We start from the raw sequence: 8,320 nt of genomic DNA on the forward strand, positions 1-8,320 counted from the left end.
CGACATTTTATACTGAACAATACATATTGAAGTGCACTTATGGGTAATATTCATTTGCAGTTCGAAATGACACTAAAAGGAGCAGTGTAGTAGTTCCACAAAACCAGGTGTAGTAATTTCCTCCCTTCTAGATAATAGTCTCTGAAAGACATACTCTCTATCTTGTAACCGGCATCTCTTTGGAGAAGATGGTAAACATGACTGAAGTCTGCTCCTGAGGTCCTCAACATGTTTGGCTCAAGTTATATAGCATGTAAAATGTCAAGTATATATCATTTCTGTTTGCCCATCAAACTCCTTAAATGCCTATGCCAGCCTTTCACAGAGTTTTGAGTTCTAGGATAACCAAGGGTGCATGTCTCATCTTGGTTCCAGAAGGAGATTTCAAACAGTGGTGGTGGCCTTTTGGACATAGTCCCCCTCGTGCCATAGTGTCTTGGATGCCCTATTAGATAGTTTTCCCTAAAAAAGGTACAGAGCAGTTGACCGCTTTCAGGCATGTCATGCTCAATATCAGCAAATGTGGAAATGATATTGTCAGGGGCAATGAAAGCTAGGGCAGGAATTTGTTTATAAAGCTTATAGAAACTCACTCTGGTGCCAAATTCCCTGGCTTAGTGGAGTTTTTGTATCTGGCACCATATAATTTGACATAGATGGAACCAGCAGCCTTTTGCAACACTACTGGTTAGATGCCATTTTATAAAATTTACCGCTCCCTTTTCAAAATCGGACAATACCATATGTGACATCAGTTGAAGGTTGTGGCGTGTGCATAATGTAAAAACCAATGTACAGAATTGGTCATAGCACTCTTCTGTTTTACAGGGCAGTATCCCATATATGACAGGCACTACCTTCCTACTTTCACTGGGAGCTAAAGGACAATGGATAGTATACACTTGGCAACATTCCCTTGTGCTTATAGAGAATGTACCATCTACTAAGATGTACTGTGAGGAACATAGCAATCTTAAGTTATTTTCCGATGTTATAAGAACAGTATGTATGCCTCGTTCAGTATCATTACCATGTTCTACTATGAACCTGCTATTCTTAATGGGAATCATGTCTGCATGCAAATCTTTGCGTGATCGTAAGTCTTTAAACATAGCCACTTTCTTTATATATCTGACTTTAGTGACGCATTGCTGTAAAGCTTTTGAATTAGGCATTTCGTTCACTATATCTGTAGATGTGTTTGATAACACTTATCACACTATTTTGCATGGCTCCTCTATGGAGTGCTCAGTCCGTCTTTTGATACGTTCATATATCTGACACACCTCAGACTGTAGAGGGTCTGGACTATGGTGGTTGCCTGTACTACATTTTAAGATTAAGCTTTCAGCAGCTTACTCAGTTACACATTCTCCTTTACAACTAAATTTATTCTTCCTAACACAACATCAGTAGTACCTCACACCAACTGACGTCTGTAAATAATATTCATACCCTGCAACCAATAACATCTCACGTCCTTTCTGAGTTGTCACCGTACTATAACAGGTTCCAACTGTACCTGGCGTGTACTCTACTGAGATTGAGTCATTGATCTGAAAATGCAGTTATGATAGAAAATTAAGATTACCTCTTACACATACTGCAAACCCTATAGGAAAATAAAACTTTTGCTCAGCATGTTTGTGTAAAATACATACTTGCATTTTGTTAAAGATTGCATGCAGAAGTCCTGATACACTTACAGAAGCTTTAGCATATAATCCATACAAGGTAAGACTGATCTGCCCTACAATGGGTGCATGTTGGTGAGGTATATATTGTGCGACCTACACTACAGTTGCGTTATGAAGGTTGAATACATTAAGTGCAAATTAATCTATTTATTCGCACTATTTTGCTATCGCACAATTGCTGTTCAACATATTGTGATTTTGAAATTCTCTTTTCAAACATATATATATATATATAACTGTCGAACTAATGCAGTTTGACATAATGATGGCAAACCATTTCAGTATTGCAATGTTTGCACAATCCCCAAAGCAACAGTATTGCCACATTATTATGCCTTTCAGTATACAGGCCTTCTGACATTAATGTATCACACCCTGTTAATAGCCTTGACTACTGTGTTCATCTGTTTTATCAGGCTTCTAACATTTTGGGTCTTATTGACTTTCTGTAATCTATTTCTTTCTTTGATCTTAATATATCTTTCCATCTCTATAAAATCAAGAACTCTTGCCTTAGATCATTTCTTCTAAACGTTGGACACATTCTTTTCAATTCCTGTGGGCATTCTACAGAAAGTTCCAAACATCATCCTGTGACATATTCTCTTCAGCTGCATCCTGTGTCATCCATTGCTTTTTCATATGGTAACTCACTGGCCTTTCACACCACAACATTGATTGCATCAAGAGTTGTCACTGTTCCCTGCTCCTTCCCTTGTTGTGCAACTCCAGCTGAACATTTGTACTGGTTTCCTACTGCAGGCTGCAGAGTATCTTCATATGGCAAATGATCAGATGCTTCCCATACAACCTATTTGTCCTTAAATTGGGAACTCATTGTTCCATCATGCTGTGATATAACTGGAGTTGGACACACTAAATCCTTCCCTTTGCAGATAACTTGTAACTTCAGTTTCTATTTCTTTAACTTTTATATTACTAACCCTCTTTTCTATTTTCCTCTTTATTTTCTTATTTATTTATTTTTTTTGTATTATGAAATATACCATATATGGATGCCTTTGCCTGTATTTTGCATCACATTAAATCTTTTCTTTCCCATGTCCATATTTCTTCTTCAGATATTTCCCACTCCACCTATTTCTCCTTACTTTGGGGACTTTTTGTTCCATCATGCTGTGACATAACCTGTGTTAGACCTTCTACACTAAATCCTTCACTTTACATTTATTCAATGACTTTAGTTTCTATTTAAGTTCTGCTTTACTAATCTTCTGTTATACATTCCTCTTTTGTGGTCTTATTTTTTGTATTGTGAAATTGTCCATATCTAGGTGCATTTACTTGTATTTCCCTTTAAATATCTTTGGAGCTGCTTTTTTTATTGATTAGTTGAACTTTTTCCTTTGCATAAATATTGCACAATATCAGATCTCTCTGTTTCTCATGTCCATATTTCTTTTTCATACCTTACAAAAATGTGTAGACTTTGTTCTTTATATTTTTGCACTTCTTCTATCACTTATTTTTCCAAATGGCCCAAATTGTCTTGGTCTATATAATGTTTTTCATGGTTTCATTGTGCTGATGAACCCAAATTTGCATTTGAAGCTTTTGACAGTTTTTCTTGTCCAAATATTTTTCTTTCCTCGAATTTCACTCAATCTTTTAAAATATCATCTAGCCTGAATTTCTGGGCTTCTTGCGTAATAGTAAAAATACATAATTTCTTTTTTACCTCAAGAGTGCACTCTATCATCTTTATAGTTCTTTTTTGGTCTGTCAGTTTTTGTGGACTACTACTTGCTTTGGTAATGGGGGCATCCTCCCCCCTGAGCCTGGACTAACACCATTGTAGGGATGTTTCCATGTCTTGGGGATTCTACACTGTCATTTTTTCCAGTTCTGGTGCCAGTGCACCTATCAGGACTGGGTACTTTTTGTATCATGGCACATGTGTACTCAGCTGGCTTTTTTTTTATCCTACTTCTGTCCATGATGTATGCTATATAAATACAGTCTATGTATCAGTGTCATCTTGATGACATTTTGTAAAATCAGGGTCCACTATGTGAATCAGCAAGACTTGAGGACAAATTCAATTCTACCAATATTGCTCTCCTTTTCTTGCTGATTTTATCATCTCCCCATTTGGATCCCCTCTCCATTTGGACATGAGTCTCTCCCTTTTTAATTTTTCCAAATGCTTTGGGTTTCTAATACCATGACGGGAATAAACCCCATTCCTAAGTCAAAGTATGATTAAAGTTCATGAAATTAGTATTGTTTCACTCTTTGATGTCAGCCAAAAGTGCATTTTGCAGCACCTGGAATGTGCCCCGTAATACTTCTTCTGCAATTCGTATGGAGTTACATGTATCGGTAGCATATCTACATATGATTATAGACTTTTTTATAAGACCCATTGCTCCTACTACTGTTGGAACTATCTGGCTATCTTTCTTCCATATTGCTCTCATTTCTGCTTACAAATCCTGATATTTTATAACTCTGCATCTCTCTCTATGCAGGACACTGCAGTCACTGGTTTTGGAGATTTCAGTGATCAATGCTACTTTTCTTGGACCACTATATCAATTTTTCTAGCATCCATCTTTTGAACTATTAGTAATGGATGATTCCATGTGATGTAGACATTTTGTATGATGCTTTGTGGCTCATATTTCCAGTGTTTTTCAGCCACTTCAATACCCTAATGTTTGCACAATCTCCAGTGCAACAGTCTCGCCACATTATTATGCCTTGCAGTATACAGTGACTCTGCCATTACTGTGTTGCACCCAGCAACAAGGTGTGTGACTGTTTCCAATTCTGTTTTGCAAAACCTGCATTTGTCTGTTTCTCCCACATGTTCATGGACTTTGTAAACCATCATGTACGTACACTATCTTGTGCCACCAATATTAACCTTTCATCTCTTCGTTTGACTTCACCACTCCTTAACCATTCCTGCATTCTTTCCTAATCAACATGAGGTTCTTCCAGAAGTTTTCTATACTTACAACTATATTTATGCACTTTCCACATTTCTTACCTTCTCATCTGGTCCTTCACCTTACATGACACTGATATGCTTCTGCTAGCCTAAGCAGGGAAGTCGTCTTAGATTTATTCTCTTCATGTTTCAAAACTTTCACTACATTTGGGTCTTGTGAGGTCAGCAGATATGTGTGGAGTCCCACAATTGCAGATCTGTGCATGTAATAAGTTTCTAGGAGGTCCATCCATCCTTCAGAACTGGGAATATATAATCTTGGTATGCACTGATTTGTATAAATCATTTGGTGAGCATGAAGCATCCTTCTTGTTTTCCTATCTAATCTATCCAACACATTTTGGGGCCAATCAATCACTCCAAAACTGTAAGTTAGGACAGGAAGAGCAAACTGGTTTACAGCCTGGATTTTGTTCCTAGATGCCAACACTGTTTTTATGATTAATTTATGTCTTCTAAAGTACTCCTTACTAAGTTTTATTTGCATTTGTTCATGTTTTCTTGCTGATTCTTTATCAGTTCCCAGATATTTATACACTCCCTCTTGCTCAAGTTCATTTATATCACATCTTGTCTGAAACTGATGTTTTCTTGGTACTGCAGTTTTCCTGCTTTAAATGTTGCTTTTGCACACTTATCAAGACCAAATGACCTTCTTATATCATCTGAAAATGTACTGACAACTTGCAGTTATACTTTCAGTTCCTCATCTGATGAGCTATACAGTTTCAAATCATCAACAAAGAGATAAGTCTTTAGACTTTGTTGTTTTCTAGGATCCAAATTATAGCGATGACCTAATCTGCTAAGTAGACAGCTTAATGAGTTAAGTGTAAGGCAGAATAGCAGCAGTGACAAGAGTGTCACCCTGGAATACCCCCCTTTGAATTTTTATCCCTGGGATAATAATGTGTCCTTTATCATGACTTAACCGCAAAGTGGTCTGCCACTGTTTCATGGTCACTGTAATGTAATTGATTAATGTAAGGTGCACTTTATACATTTTAAGCACTCTTTTATCCATGAATGTGGGATACTTTCAAATGCTTTTTCGTAGTCAATCAATGCCATACTTAGATTCTTCCCCTTTTTATACTTCTCCAGTATGACTTTATTTAACAACAAATGATCCTTTGTTCCATATGATTTTCTTTTATTGCTCTTTTGTTCTATTGCCATAATTGAGTTTTCTTCTAAATGGCTATAGACTCTATCAGCATTAATTCCAGTGTCTAGTTTATATGTGATCGGAAGGCAAGCTATTGGTGTATAATTGTTATGGTAGCTTGCAGGTTCACTAATAAGTAGGACACCATTTTTCCTGTTGTTAGCCAGGTTGATGTCTTTTCAGGATGCGCATAAAAATAGTTCTTACTCATGGCTAAATCTTCATGCAAAGATGTTATTACTTTTATCCAAAAGTTGGGTACTGCATCTGGGCCTGGGGTTTTCCAATTTGAGGCTTTTTTTTAATTTTGTTTTAATCTCTCTGGCCATTACTTCATCCTATTTCCTATCCTGTATCTTTAAATTTCTTATTCTTTTCTTTTACTTCATCTATCCATTTAGCATCCTTCTTATGTTCCACATGATCTTCATAGATACTTCTCCAAAATGTCTCTACTTCTTCTTTTTTTTCGGTGGTCTTTCAATTCCTTTTACCTTGTTTCCCAATTCTTGAATGCTTTTTGAATAATTTAGTGCAACTGTATATATCTCACTGAGCTATTCATTTTTAGTGGCCTCTGAAAGACATGCTTGAATGGGCATGCCTTCACTGAAGGTCGGGCATCGGGCAGGCAACTCTGCACCATAAAAGAAAATCTACTGACAATCATTAGCAGACCGGAGTTCTGCTGTGGTGACCCCTAAACGGAAAAAGCTGAAAAGACAGACATTTATGCATTTAATTTTGTGGCATGGATTACTCTTATTAGGCCAACGGCCTATTTTTGAGGGTCATGTAAATTACCATAAAAGTTCATTCTAAAAATGTGCCATGAATCTGATGGAGATTACTCATATTAAATTGATTAATCTTAGAACAGGAAGCATTTAAATCAATGCATTCTAATATTTATGTGAATATTTAAGCCGAATGGACTAGGTACAGAAGAGATACATGTATTTGTGAGTGTAAACAGAACTATTACACACTCATTCCACTCTATTAAGAACAAAAAGAAATCTTGAGAAAAACATGGATTATATGATACCATGAATGGATTAAGTCTATTTGGTTCTTTGCCAAGAAAGAATGCAAGCAAGAATTATTTTGGAGATGTGAATATCTTTTGCACATGCCACTAACACAAAGTATGACATATAGATTTCTGCATGTTATTCTTGATTGTGTGATTATTTACTTTAAAACTTTCAGCCCACTGTGCATTTGGAGTGTCTGTGGTTTTACCATAGTCTGAGTAAGATGGATTAGCTAGTGTTAAAGGTAATAAATATTACGTTTAAATCCTTAATGGCATTTCAGATGCATGTGTTGAGCTCTGTCTCTCTACAAGTATGAGAAATAAAACACATAATAAATTTTATCTCCCAAGGAAGAAGACTAGATAAGAGACCCATCACTACTCCACTTCCTCCATTCTTGTCCAGTGTTTTGATATCCAGGATGTAGTTAAACCTACCTATATAATTTAGAGTGAGTTAAATCACTGACAATAGTCATGAATTCCCAAATCAGTGTCTACTTAAATAGAATAATATTCAAACAATTACAGTTCTGCATGTGGTCACCAATCTTAAAAAAATATCTTTGGTCCATAAGGTGTGTTCTGCCTGATTTAGACATGCATTTCCTCCTTGCTTTATCCTGTTTATTCCCTCTAATTTATTTGTGTATGGTGCCTTGTATATTTTGTGTGCAAACCTTCATGAGAGTGACGATAATGTTATATGTAATTAAGATTTATGAATAAAACACTTTCATAAAAACTGTGTTGATTTCCTTATTGTTGTCTTACTTTTGTCTGAAAATGTTAAAAGTTGAAGTCCTCTCCTAGTATTGTTTGTTAAATTCTGCTTAAAACTTTTTAACAACAGGCATGCATCCTATTCTGAAAAAGAACTGTGGGTAGGTTATCTGACAACCTGTCCAGAGTCCAAACTTGTGACTTCTTCAACTAAAAGTTGAGAGCCAAAAATAAAACATGTTGCTACAGTTATTATTGCACACTAACATGGCTACGTATGCAATACTGATATTCATTTATGAAGCAGTTGTATACTTGTGACTTCATAAATAAACTTCAGTATTGTACTTCTTTACCTTTGTCACGTGCATGCCCCTTAACAGGAATGCCCAGGGCAGCTGGCCCCTTTATCTCACCCTAATTATGGCTCAGATCTAGGTTTACTTTAATAGCTAAAATGTTTCTAATATAATCAGTATATAATTAATATATGGTATTTAGTTCATTCCCTTATCATTGACCTGTGATGTGGTTGAAAAGGGCCATGTAGCAGTACACTAACCCATTTAACAAAGAAATAAAACAGGCAGGCCTTCAACAACATCCCCCACTCTGGAATCATAGATAAATTTACTAAGCTGGGCATAAACCCTACATCACTCGATGGGTTGTCAACTGGCTTACTGACAGAACCCAGACTGTTAAAGTAGCTGACT

The sequence above is a fragment of the Protopterus annectens genome, chromosome 16.part0, assembly GCF_019279795.1.
Source record: "Protopterus annectens isolate FY-2018-M chromosome 16.part0, PAN1.0, whole genome shotgun sequence".
Lineage (NCBI taxonomy): Eukaryota > Metazoa > Chordata > Ceratodontiformes > Protopteridae > Protopterus > Protopterus annectens.